The sequence below is a fragment of the Miscanthus floridulus genome, chromosome 4 (genome assembly GCF_019320115.1).
Source record: "Miscanthus floridulus cultivar M001 chromosome 4, ASM1932011v1, whole genome shotgun sequence".
NCBI lineage: Eukaryota > Viridiplantae > Streptophyta > Magnoliopsida > Poales > Poaceae > Miscanthus > Miscanthus floridulus.
The window spans coordinates 97,028,068-97,041,454 of record NC_089583.1 but is presented as its reverse complement, the minus strand read 5'-3'; positions in this window follow the sequence as shown (position 1 = coordinate 97,041,454).

Here is a 13,387-nt window from a genome sequence, read left to right as displayed (position 1 = left end):
TTAGATAGTTTTTGATATATGTTAATTAGATTTAAATGTATTAAAATTTAATTAGTACTTTATTTAGATAGTTTTTTATTATAGTTTTTGATATATTTAGTAATTAGTATTCTATCTCTCTCTCTATATGTGTTAGATTTAATTTTGATTTAGTAAGTCTATCTATGTATATACATATATATGTACTTAATTATTTCTATGTGTATATATACATGTACTTAATTATTTCCATGTGTTGAGAGAGAGAGAGAGAAAATTGTATCTAGAGAGACATTCTATGTGTTATCACATGCATATCTAGAGATATATACATATGCACGTACTTATTCTATGTGTTGAGAGAGAGAAAAAATTGTATCATTCTATGTGTATATATACATGTACTTATTTCCATGTTTTTTGGATCGAAAGTGTATTTTATTCGATTCCAAAGCCTATACCTTATTATTGTTTATCTTGAAGTGTTATCTTGAAGATACAAATGGCTGCTCCGAATGATAACTTGAATGATGATATAATGGCGAATATTATCAACGCCGACACCAATGTGGATGTAGATGACACGAGTCAGTACTTTGCTGATTATGAGGATATCTTGAATATGCCGGTGGTTGAAGATCAACAAATTATCGCGCAAAAAAATACCGGCGAGGTATATTCGATTATCTATCATCTCTTATAGATGCATGCGTACGTATATTTGTTGTTAATCATTGTGTTTCTACTCATATAGCCGGTCTCTGGATCTACATCAACCACCGGCAAGAGTAGGAAAGTCCGAGGGCCAAAAAAGCCATTAGATGGCCGTTTCATAATATCAGAATTTGACACCGACATCGACAAACCATTGGGACCACATGCTCAGACATATGTCAATCAATGTGGGTTCATTGTAAGGGATAGGATCCCAGTTAGTGCTCGTGAATGGAAGCAGAAGATATCCGCTCCTAATGTTAGTTTTGTATTTGATTGTGATAAGAACCTAGCTTGGAGAGATATCACTCAGCATTTCACATTACAAGCAGATGATGCTTTGAAGGAGCTAGTGAGGGATTGGACAATGAAGAAGATGGCAACATTGTTCTAGAGTTAGAAGAAGATATTGTATAAAAAGTTTATCTTAAAGAATAAAACGCCGAATTTCAATGCTAAGGTGTTTGTCAAGTTGGAGTCCCATTGGGATGACTTCGTACAATACAAGACATCTCAAGAGAGTGAGGAACGTGTGATGAGGAATCAGCAGAATGCCCGACAGAAGCAATACCATCATCGCATGGGATTAGGTGGTTATAGGAGTGCTATTCCCAAGTGGCAAAACCTAGAAGCAGAGATTACTGCCAAGGGAATCATACCTGAAACAATAGAGAAGAACTGGCCTCAACGCGTGAAGAATTGGTTCTACGCTCATGGGGGAAGCCTAGACCCAGACACTGGCAAGCTAATTTTCGGCTAAAAAATTGAGAGAGCAACACAGAGACTAGCTCGTGCTAGGGAAGAAGCTGATAGTGGTGTTTTCAAGCCCAATAGAGAAAAGGATGAATTGACATATGCCCTAGAGAATTTCGAACATGATGGTCGAACAAGAGGCTATGGGGCGGTTCCGTGGCTACAAGCATTCCCAACAGACAGGGATACCTACAGAAGCCGCCAGAGAAAGAAGGATGAGGAGGTAGACTGAATCTGTGTATTGGAGCAATTTGTTAATGAGTCATGACAAGCATTGCTTGAATCACGTGAACAAGAAAAATCTCTTGAGGCAAGAATGCAGGAGGAGATCAAGAGGCAAGTGCAGCTAGCAATGAGTCAAATGCAATCGCAATCAACGCCGAGAGTCACCATTAGCCCCATTGGTCAGATGAAAAGCAGTTATGCTTCCACGGAGCTGCCAGTTATTAAAGGTGACGCTGGGTTGCGCTTCCCTGTTAATGCCATTACCGAGCCTCTAACAACATGTGAGCTGCACATTCCAGATGGTAATAATGCATCAATCATGGTGGCTGTCGGGGTTGTATCTCCAATAGACTGAACGAAGACACTAAGAATCCATGGGTCAGTTATTCAACCTGGATATGCTAGCGTCTCGGTCGATAGAGTGCTCAAAGGTTACAACAATGTTCCTCTTGACATTGAAGGCGGTGATGGGGAGAAGACATTAGGAGAAGCAGAGAAGACATTTATTCAATGGCGCAAACGCTTCATCATCATTCCTGGGGCGCCACCGCTTCCCCTACCTCACCCTAGGTACGAATGAAAGTGAATGAAATATTATTTTTCCATTAATTTTATATTGGCTTCAAAAATAATTGACCCATAACTTGTTTTTGTAGCAGGGTCTCCCCAGCCTAGCCCAATCATTCATTCCCCATCTCATCACAGCGTCGCGGGGGGCGAGACGACTTCATCCCCACGGTGATCTCCAACTCCTACACCAGCCCCATCGCCTCCACAACGATCTCCAACTCCTACACTGGCCCCACCGCCTCCACAACGATCTCCAACGCCTCCATGCCAGACTCCAACACCGGCCTTATCGCCTCCACGCCGGTCTCCAACACCGCCCCCACCCCCTCCACAGCGACGCACTACAAAGACGTCTAAGGTCCCAGCGGCAAAGAAGACAAAAAAAAAAGAGTTATTTCTCAAGAAATACCTCCTAAAAAGACTGATGAGCAAATAGCAGCTGAAGAAGACAAAAAAGTGAAAGATTTTTTTATAGATATCCAAAAGCAGAGACAAGCGAAACTTAAGGAGAAGTCATACTTTTACATACCATGAGATCAGCTGAGGTAGAAGGTCGAAGCTCACAAGAAAAAGATGCTTGAAGTTCGTAAGCCTCCGCCACTATCAGACTATGACCGCTCCCTCATGAAGTCACATGATGCACATAAGAAAAGGAAAAGAGCATCAGGGAAGGATGTCTCATAGCTCGGATAACAGAAGCAACCAATGCAAAATCTTGTTGTTGCTAATGAATATGGTTCCAACATAGAAGTCTATCGACCAGACAACTCTGGAGAAGTGTCGGTTTAAGACCTTAATGCTTTTTTTGAGCAAACTGGTTTAACCTTGGATCAAGTGACGGGTAAAGCTCCAATCCAGAACCTGGAAGTTGATACCTAGAAGACTTATAAATTTGGCAAAAGTCTATACAACCCTGCGGCTCTAAATGAATTGGGTATGCAAATGTACTTGCTCAACAAGTGGTACATGCAGGCGTGTGGCAGGGGTAAGCAGTGGATCTTTGTCAGATTTAGAGACCATCATTACTTCCGTGGAGATGACATCTTACATATTAGTTTCGAAGAATTGCATCAACTATTCCACTTGGACGCTCTGGACAAATCAATCATTAGCTCCTTTTGTTTGTAAGTGATTCTTACTTTTATTTAATAAACTCACTTCCATGCGTACGTGTATATAATTATCCTCACATGTAACTTATATTTATATACAGATTCCAGATGTCAGAGCTCCAAAGAATACAAGACACCAGTGTTGGCTTCATTGATCCTTATATCGTATTCAAAACCGATATTATCGTCAAGGAGCACTGGGTATCTGAAGCACAGACGAATATCATGAAGTTCTTCGTGAAGCAGCACGACAAGACAACAATACTTTTCCCGTACAACTTTGAGTAAGTGTTAATAATAATGTAGTCTACACATTTTATGTAATATCAATACAACTTATATGCATGTACGTGTGTGTATAAACCAATACAGGTTTCACTGGATACTCATTGTCATTGAGTTAAACTCAAGTCAATTAGTAATCTTAGACTCATTGAGAAAAGAGCGAGCACTATACCAAGATATGATAGACATTATCCAGGGGTAGTTTCGATCTCTCGCGCACAATTATTATTGAATAGACTTTGCCATAATTTATTAACGATCGTACATTATTGGCCGCACAGGGTTTGGAAAGAGTTTATTCGGCAACACCGCAAGGATTGCAAGGCACCACTTAATGTAGTTGAAATACCAGTAAGTTGTACTATATATACTTCCCCACGTATTTAATTACTATATCGTACTTCAATTTACGTGTGAGATGATGAGAATAATCTTCTTCTCGTACAGTGTTGTTTGTGGTAGAAACCAGGTAATAATTTGTGTGGATACTATGTTTGTGAATTTATCACTGCATACATAAGAAGAACTCCTGAAGATGTCCTCAGAGTACGTATATATCAATTTTTTATTTATTTTTAAATGAATATATATATATGTATTAATACTTTTCCTTTTATTTTAAATGCAAGACTGAATGTTTGAAACGAAGGGTCATGCAAAAAGACCATCTGAAAGCAGTTCAAGAGTCAATAGCCGGATATCTTCTAGAAAAAGTGCTAAATCCCAACGGCGAGTTCTACTTTGATCTAAGGAACTAATGATGTAAATTAAATGTTTATTGATATCGTTATTTTCGAGAACAAGATTATGAAAGTGTTGTATATATACATATATATCTATAATATATATAGTTTCATACTTTATTCGAATATAATAATGCTCGATATGAGAATTAGATGTAATTATATGCGTGCGTGTATTTATATTAGCAGCGTAGAATACGTACATAAAAGCATATTATATATTAAACAAATATGTGTAACTGAACTGAAAACAAATTAAACAAAAAAAAAGAAAAAGAAAAGGAACCTTTAGTCCCGGTTGGGGTTACCACCCGGGACTAAAGGGTGCGACCAGGTTTGCTTGGCTGGAGGGCCTTTAGTCCCGGTTGGTAACACCAACCGGGACTAAAGGTCCCTCTTTAGTCCTGGCTCGATGACCCGGGACTGAAGGTTCCACCTTTAGTTTCGGGATCGTTGTCCCGGCGCGATAACCAGGACTAAAGCCCGTTACCGCCTGGGACCATTTTGTACTAGTGGGAGGAGGGATGGTGTCTGAGCGCGCAGCGGTTACTCTAGCTGCTGGCCTCACCGTTCTAGGACGTGGCAGTTCGTTAAAGCAAGATGAATAACGAACAATATGATAGAACTTAAGGATAAAAAACATGATAAAAGTAGAATAATAGATTGATATATTTTCCCTTGTTAAAAATATAGGTAATTAATCTTACGGTCCTGCGGCTCCTTTTTACGAAAGCCGTCCAAGATAGCCTCCTCCGTTTCATGCTGACACATGTAGACAGCTCAGCGTATACCATGCAAACTCCCTTCTTTCCAGCAACGGGGCTAACAGCCCTGGTGGTCTCGTCCAAAAAGCAATATATGTAGACCAAAACAAGTTTGAGGCACGTAGCTCTCAACGCAAGCAGCAATGGCATGTTAAATGTAGGGTACACTACTTTTTTACCACTCAGGTTTTGATCTAGAAAAATGATGATCTTTTCTCTCTCTTTTTTTTTTTTTTGCTAGAGCCACACTTTTTTCTGACCAAGCCATCGGCGCCTCTGCAAGCAGCACTGACGCTCTGCAGAGCCACCGTCTCGCCTCCACTCTCCTCCAAGCAGGCATCCAAGCCTAGATGGCCTTGCAGGGCTACACACCACGCAGGTGCGTTGAGCGTGCTCTAACAGAATACGCATGCAGCTTCATAACTTTCCAGTTTTGATCTAAATAGCCTTCAAAAGTACTATAGGACTAATTTCCATCCCGAATGGCCTCTCTTGCATATCCACTCACGTACTCTTGTCTGATGAAAAACATCCTGCACCAAGCCTGCCATGCACATGCATTTAGGTTTTCCTTGCTCGCCCGTACCAAACCATGCATGCGTACATCAGCACCAATAACAAATCGGTTTGCTTTCCTTCTCAAGCTTCGGCAAACAAATCATGTTCTATCCGGACGGCATGCCGTGCATACTCGAACCGTCGAGCTACTCACTCCGTTCTAAATATAAAAGGATCTAGAGTTTGGATCTCCATTCCCCCTCTTCTATATTTTTTGACAAAATATTTTGAGATTCCTTTTAAACTCGATCACTCAAAACAGCCGGCTAGTAATTAAGAAAAAGGAAAAACTCCAAAATACTACCCTCAAGTATGGTCTATGCCTAGATAACCGCCTAAACTATCGTCTGGTTCGGTCTACTCCTCTTAATTATTTCAGTTGATCCATACCTCTCAACAAGATTTATCTTTTTTGTTTCTCCACATTCAAGTTGATTTTTAATGTCAAATTTTATGAGGGGATAGCTACCACCATAGTTTATGTTTGAAAAATATGTCATAAACTTTTACCATTATTTTGAGAGGTTAGGATATATAATAATAAACAAACACTATAAATTCAATGCCGTATACTTCCTCTGCCCCTGAATAAATAGAATCCTAGAGTCGTCTTAAGTCAAAAATTTTAAATTTTGACCGAATTTGTAGAAAAATGTCAAGATTAATGACATCAAATTAGTATCATTAGATATATCATAGAATATATTTTTATAATATGCTTATTTTATGTCATAGAAGTTGTTACTCTTTTCTATAAAGTTTTTCAAACTTAAGATAGTTTGACTTGCACATATTCTAGAATTAATTTATTTGGTGATGAAGGGAGTAATGATATAAAATTTCTAATGTCTTTTTCTTAAAAAATTATGATGTCCACTATCACCTCACAAAATTCTAGTAGGAAAATGTTGTCAACTACAAAGCTGTAGAACTTTTCGAGATCTACAACTTTAGTTGGTCATTTCTTCAATCATTTGAAATTTTGAATTTCAAATGTGAGAAGTTCAAACAAAACTTTCCTTGCACAGATAATTTCAAATGAAAAGGTTGTGAACAACAAAGTTGCATAACTCTTCAAGGTCTATAACTTTTTTGGTCATTTCTCAATCCGAGGTCATTTGAAAAATTTAAATTGTGCTATGCAACTCCTATTTAATTTTTAGAGGCGATTCTATTTCTAGCCGCCTCTAGAAATCGATTTGTAAAGATGGCTGGAAATAGAGCTAACTCTACAAATAGGGGCATTTGTAGAGGCGGCTGGGAATGCATTTCTAGAGGCGGCTCGGTTCGGATGTCACTGTAGAGGCGGTTAAAAATTGAGTCGCCTCTAAAAAAAAGCTCTTGTTGCTGAAAATCAGTTATGTAGTAGTGTTCATTTTGCAATAAATTTTGGAAATATACTATGAGCATCTATATAAGTCTACCTATAAATCAGAGTTGACAAGTTACAATACAAGAATCCTAACTCTCTGACTACACTCAGTTCACCATGATTTTTATTTTTGCCCCGTCAGTCATTCGAGAGAGATGGAAAGGAACTACATGATAGTGTATTTCCTACTTGAATTGGTATTGGTACTTATATGGTACAAGGTGTAGAATTATTGGCACATCGATTCCGTGATATATCTAATTTGCAGGTTAGGAATGTATAGTGGTCACTCTCTCCATTTAAAAACAAATCGACTTCTAGAAATGTCATAATAAGTGAAATTATTTTAAATTTGATAAACTTAATAGAAAATGGAATTAACATCTAACATCACCAAATAAGTACATTATAAAAATATATTTCATATGCATCTAATGTTACTAAGTCGATGCCATAAATATTGGTTTTCTTCTATAAATTTGATAAAACTTATATGATTTGATTTAGGATGACTCTACAAGTTAGTTTATTGTTGCATGAAGTAGTAGAGACCTTAGCCAGATTAGAACCCCCTCTCTCTTATGTGTCTATAGACACTACAACAAACCTCTTAATCCATAGTGGATTTAGAGACCATCACTGGCGGTGCAGAATCTGTGACAGTCATTTATTTTTCGTCATGGATCTGCACTAGCTAGTGGACACACAGCCCATTAACTCGTGACAGTTTTACCCTGACCGTCACAGTCTATAAGTTTAAATTCATCTCTGGTTAGCTCAAAACAATAGAAAAAAAAACCTAGGCCCGCTATCATATATTTGGTGCCAAGAGAAAAAAAAAATCAGCCAAATAGGAATCGAACCCAAGAGCGCAAAACAATAGAACCACTATATTTGGTGTGAAGGAAAAAATAAAAAAATGTGAATGAAAAAAATAAAACATGAAGCCCATCAGCTCGTATGTAGTGACGTTTTAACATTGACCTTCACAAATTGCATGGAAATAAAAAAATTGGTCCACATCATCATAGTGACGCATGTAGATTTTAGAACCATGGAAAATACGAAAGATTGCTTTAGTACTGCCCCCAGTCTTTGAATCTCTTTTTAGTAGATCTCCAACATATGAATAGCCATTTTCGTTCTATTTAGTGATAGAAGTGCCTTTGGTGCTGTGAAAAATAGTATTACTATGGAAAGTTGATATTTGGGACTTAAAACAATTAATATTGTAAGTATTTATTTAAGGGATGTGTTTGGTATACACTTGAAATGACTGAACTTTAATGTTTGATAGCTTACCTATGAACCAATGTGAACCCTTTTTCCTGCTCTTTCAAGTGATCATCAAGGATCTTAATTGGTTAAATGAGTGGCCTCAAGAGAGGTACAATATAGTTTTTAATCAGTAATAGTCCTAAAGTTTTAAGCAAGCAGTCTGTTTGGACATGAATACTGCATGATTAGATTCGATATTTATTTACATTGTATGTTTATTTTTCAGAAAATACATGTAGTGTTGTTCTCATACATTGGTTGCAACTGAAATCTATTGGCAGATTAGGAAAGCACAAAATTGAACATTTATTTTCAAGTTTTCTTTCTTCAATGTAGATTATCAGATTCAAGATTATGTTGTTTTCTATTCACCCATGTATAAAATCAGTCCATGGTATTATGATTTGTTGACTTCTATTTCCATATTCCTTATTTTAAGTGAGCACAAGCAGGTGGAGCTCCCTCTCGGGCATGTATTGCTGGCACATTTCGCCAAGGATAACCCTCTGGTCAAAAAGAAGAAAATTTGTACTGGAAGATACGGCACAAGGATGACAAGACCTGGCTATCGGATACTTTAATCAAGTGCGTTCCAGGGTGCCATTGACTCATTTTTTAAGAGTCTGACTTATGGAGACTTTAATGAATCTTATTTGGTAGTTTCTGGTGACAAGAAACTCTACATCCGTAAAACCCCTACGGCCCTCTCAAATCTTATGAGGATAAAGTTAGCAACTAGCTACTCACTCTGAGAAGACTGGTTAGACTCAGCTACTTAGCCTAACCGATAAACTAGTTAGCAAACTAAGCGCTCTATGAACCCGCACACAAAAATAAAGAGAACCTTAACTAAGCAAGATGTATATATTCAAAGTAAGTATAGCAATATAAATAAGAATGATATAATGATAATGAAGTCTCACGAGATATGAAAGTGAAGATAGACTAGATCTAAAACCTGGACATGAGCCCAACTCGACCCTCACTCCCAAGCTACTAATCTATTACATTGGAGAGCTCTAGACCTATTCCTCCTAGTGTGTCTTGATCTGAATGAGATGGCTTTCTGGAGAGGGTCTGGGGGTCCTTTTATAGGGGGCACTTGGCACCCTGTGGACCCATGAATCCATGGCACGGCTCCATCTTGTCCCTCGATTCGAACCGATGTTGAATCATAGTGGAGATTGATCCACAAAGGTGGTGGAGGCTTCACGTCGAAGGAGAGGCTGGTTGGTGGGCCTAGCTGGACGGCCGACCTATAGGCGGGGTCGGTCAATCCCACCTAGTGTCCTCTGCCTTTGATCTTGGTCGGTAACTCTTGGACGGTGGATTGAGGCCTAGTGGAGTCGGTTTCGTTGTGGATAATCTTGCACTACTGACGTAGCATGGCCCACATGGTCCACCGTTTTATGGATAAATCAACATGCATACTTATTCACCAAGACTTGGAATTTGTTAGTTTAAAACCTCTAAACCTATCTTGATGTTTGGTTTTAAGGATAAATGCAGGTAAAGTTGACGGTTTATTCTTGGTGTAGAGACCGTCAACAGGGTTAAACCCGCAACCTTTCTCCCCTAACTAGGCCACTCCATCCTTAAGACACTTGTGTCCATTTGGGATACTAGTCCTCCTCAACTTATCTTTATCCAATTTTGAAATAAGTATTTGGGATTCTAAATGAATTGAAATGAAAAGGTTGTCAACTACAAAGTTGTAGAACTTTTTGAGATCTACAACTTTAGTTGGTCGTTTCTTTGCCCTAGGTGGTTTGAAATTTTTGAATTTCAAATGTGAGAAGTTCAAACATAACTTTCTTTGCACAATTGATTTCAAATGAAAAAGTTATCAACTATAAAGTTGCATAACTTTTTGAGATCCACATTTTTTATTTTGGTCATTTCTCCATCAAGGTCGTTTGAAAATATTGACTTTTGCTATACAACTACTATTTCTAGAGGCAACTCTATTTTTAGCTGCCTCTAGAAATTGATTTGTAGAGATGGCTGAAAATAGAGCCGCCTCTATAGATAGGGACATTTTTAGAGGCGTCTAGAAATGTATTTCCAAAAGTGGCTCGGTTCGAATGTCACTATTGAAGCGGTTGAAAATTGAGCTGCCTCTAGAAAAAAACTCCTTTGCTAAAAATCAATTATGTAGTAGTGTTCATTTTGCTACATGATAGTGTATTTCCTACTAGAATTGGTATTGGTACTAGATATGATACAAGGTGCAGAATTATTGGCACATCGATTCCGTGATATCTCTCATTTGCAGGTGAGGTATGTAGTGGTCAAATCAACTTCTACAACTGTCATAAGTCCAAATATTTTAAATTTGATCAACTTAATAGAAATCAGTACACTAGGGTGTGTCTAAGCGTCCATGTACAACTCTTCTATCCCCATAGGACGCCGCTAAGGCGTGTGGTATTAAACTTTTGCTCTACCTTAATATAAAGTCGCGCAAACCTTTTGTGTGATCGAGAAAAAACAACTTAATAGAAAAGAGAATTAACGTCTAACACCAAATAAGCACATTATAAAAATATATTTCATAATGCATCTAATGTTACTAAGTTGATGTCATAAATATTGGTTTTCTTCAATAAATTTAATAAAACTTATATGAGTTGATTTAGGATAACTCTACAAGTTAATTTATTTTTACATGGAGGAAGTAATAGAAACCTTAGCCAGATTAGAACCCCCTCACTCTTATGTGTCCACAGACACTACGACAAACCTCTTAATTCATGATGATGGATTCTCAGTGATGGATTTACAGACCATCACTGGTAGTGCACAATATGTGAGTCATATATTTTTCGTCGTGGATCTGCACCAGTAGATACCCAGCCCGCTAACTCGTGATGGTTAACCCTGACCATCATAGCCTATGAGTTTAAATTCGTCATACTCTAGTTATCTCAAAACAATAGGCCACTATCATATATTTGGTGCAAACAGAAAAAATATAAAAAGTTCAGTCAAGTAGGAATCGAACCCAAGAGCGCAAAACAATAGAACCACTATATTTGATGCGAAGGGAAAAATAAAAAAATGTGAACGAAAAAAATGAAAACATGAAGCACATCAGCCAGTATGTAGTGACGTTTTAACATTGACCTTCACGAATTGCATACAAATAAAACCAATGGTCCACGTCATCATAGTGACACATGTAGATTTTAGAACCATGAAAAATACGAAAAGATTGTTAAAAAAACACACACAGGGAGGATCGAACATGTAAAAATGAGGAAAAAAATCTAATAATCCAACTAGGTCTATCTTGTTAAACATCTAGATCGGGGTTGTTCATTACTACAGAATCGATTTTTAGGGGTGGCTCGTAACTATTTGTAGGGGCGGTTTGGCCAGCCGCCCCTACCGAACCGTCTCTACAAATCATGCATTTGTAGGGGTGGTTCCCAGGCCGCCCCTACAAATCGATTTGTAGGGGCGGCTCGTATTACCAGCCGCCTCTACAAATCGATTTATAGGGGCGGCTCGTATTACCAGCCGCCCCTACAAATCGATTTGCAGGGGCGGCTGTAGTACCAGTCGCCCCTACAAACAGGTATTTGTAGGGGCGGTTCAATTTAGAACCGCCCCTACAGTATGTTTTCCCACAAAAAAAAATCAAATTTACAATTCAAAATCGCGTTGCCGAACGTCCCGTGACCAACGTTTCGAACCGCGTTCGCGTTGCCGAACGCCCCGCGACCAACGTTCCGAACCGCGTTCGCGTTGCCGAACGCTCCGCGACCAGCGTTCGCGTTGCCGAACGCCCCGCGACCAACGTTTCGAACCGCGTTTGCGTTGCCGAACGTCCTGCGACCACGATTACAAGCACAAGAGTATTCTATAAACTACAATTACAAATCCAATTCACAAGAATATATATAATTCATCATTAAATATACAAATTCCATACATATTCTTATCAACGTCCTAGAGCTAGCATTTCAGTCTCACGAAGGTGTTGGTACTGAGGATTTGTACCTAACTCAGACTCTCGGTCATGGTAGGCGCCTCTGACGTGTACAATTTGGTCCAATATGAAGTTGCAAAGGTCGCCGACGAGCTCTAAGAATTGGTCATCCTTGTATGGGTCTCTTTTCATTCCATTCTCTTCTCTCCACTTCAAGAGAACAAGTTTCGGTTTAGTATTTCATACCATGTACGAAGTTTTTATACTACGGGTGAAGAGGTTTAAACTTACCATTAAGGGGTGTCTCCTATAGTCACTGGTGTTACTCATCATAGAACATATATAGTATCCACAATGTACACTCCCAGACCTCTGCTTGGGGCACTGTGTGTTTTGCATATGAAAATGTTAAGTAATGCTTTTGACAGCCATGTAACGGAGTACTGAAGAAGTAAGTTACACTTACCGCACATAGTGTTTTTATAGCCAGCTTTTCCTTAGGGTTTAGGAAGATACGTCTCAAGAGGTCGGTCACTGGCAGGGTACCACATTACCAAGGCAGGAATTCTTCTCTGCTTTGCATCGTTGCCTAATGGAGTGTCCTCTGGGGGGCTGAAATTCTTGTACCACCTTTTTTGTACCCTTCTTATTCCTCTTTTTCCCCGTGGAGGGTTCATCCCCACCGTAAAGGTCATTGTTCTTGTATCGGCTGGCCCCACACCGGGGACATTTATCCAGTGACTTGAACGTTTCGCCATAAAAAAGTATACAGTGGTTGGGGCATGCATGGATTTTTTCAACTCCTATTGTCAATGAACTTATGACCTTCTTCGCTTGGTATGTGTTGGCGGGAACTGAGTTTGGTTGTGGCAGCACCCATGATAGGAGATGCAATAGATCATTGAAACTACAGTCTGACCAGCCGCACTTAGCCTTCAGGATGAGCAACTCAAGCACAAAACGTAGCAATGTCCAATGTGTCGGACAGCCCTTTTCAACACCATACACAGTCTCCTTCGATGCTTTTGTCACTCCTTCCAAATTTTCTAGATCTTTCGGGCTATTTAGTAAAATCTCTAGTCCAAGGCTCGAATCATGTC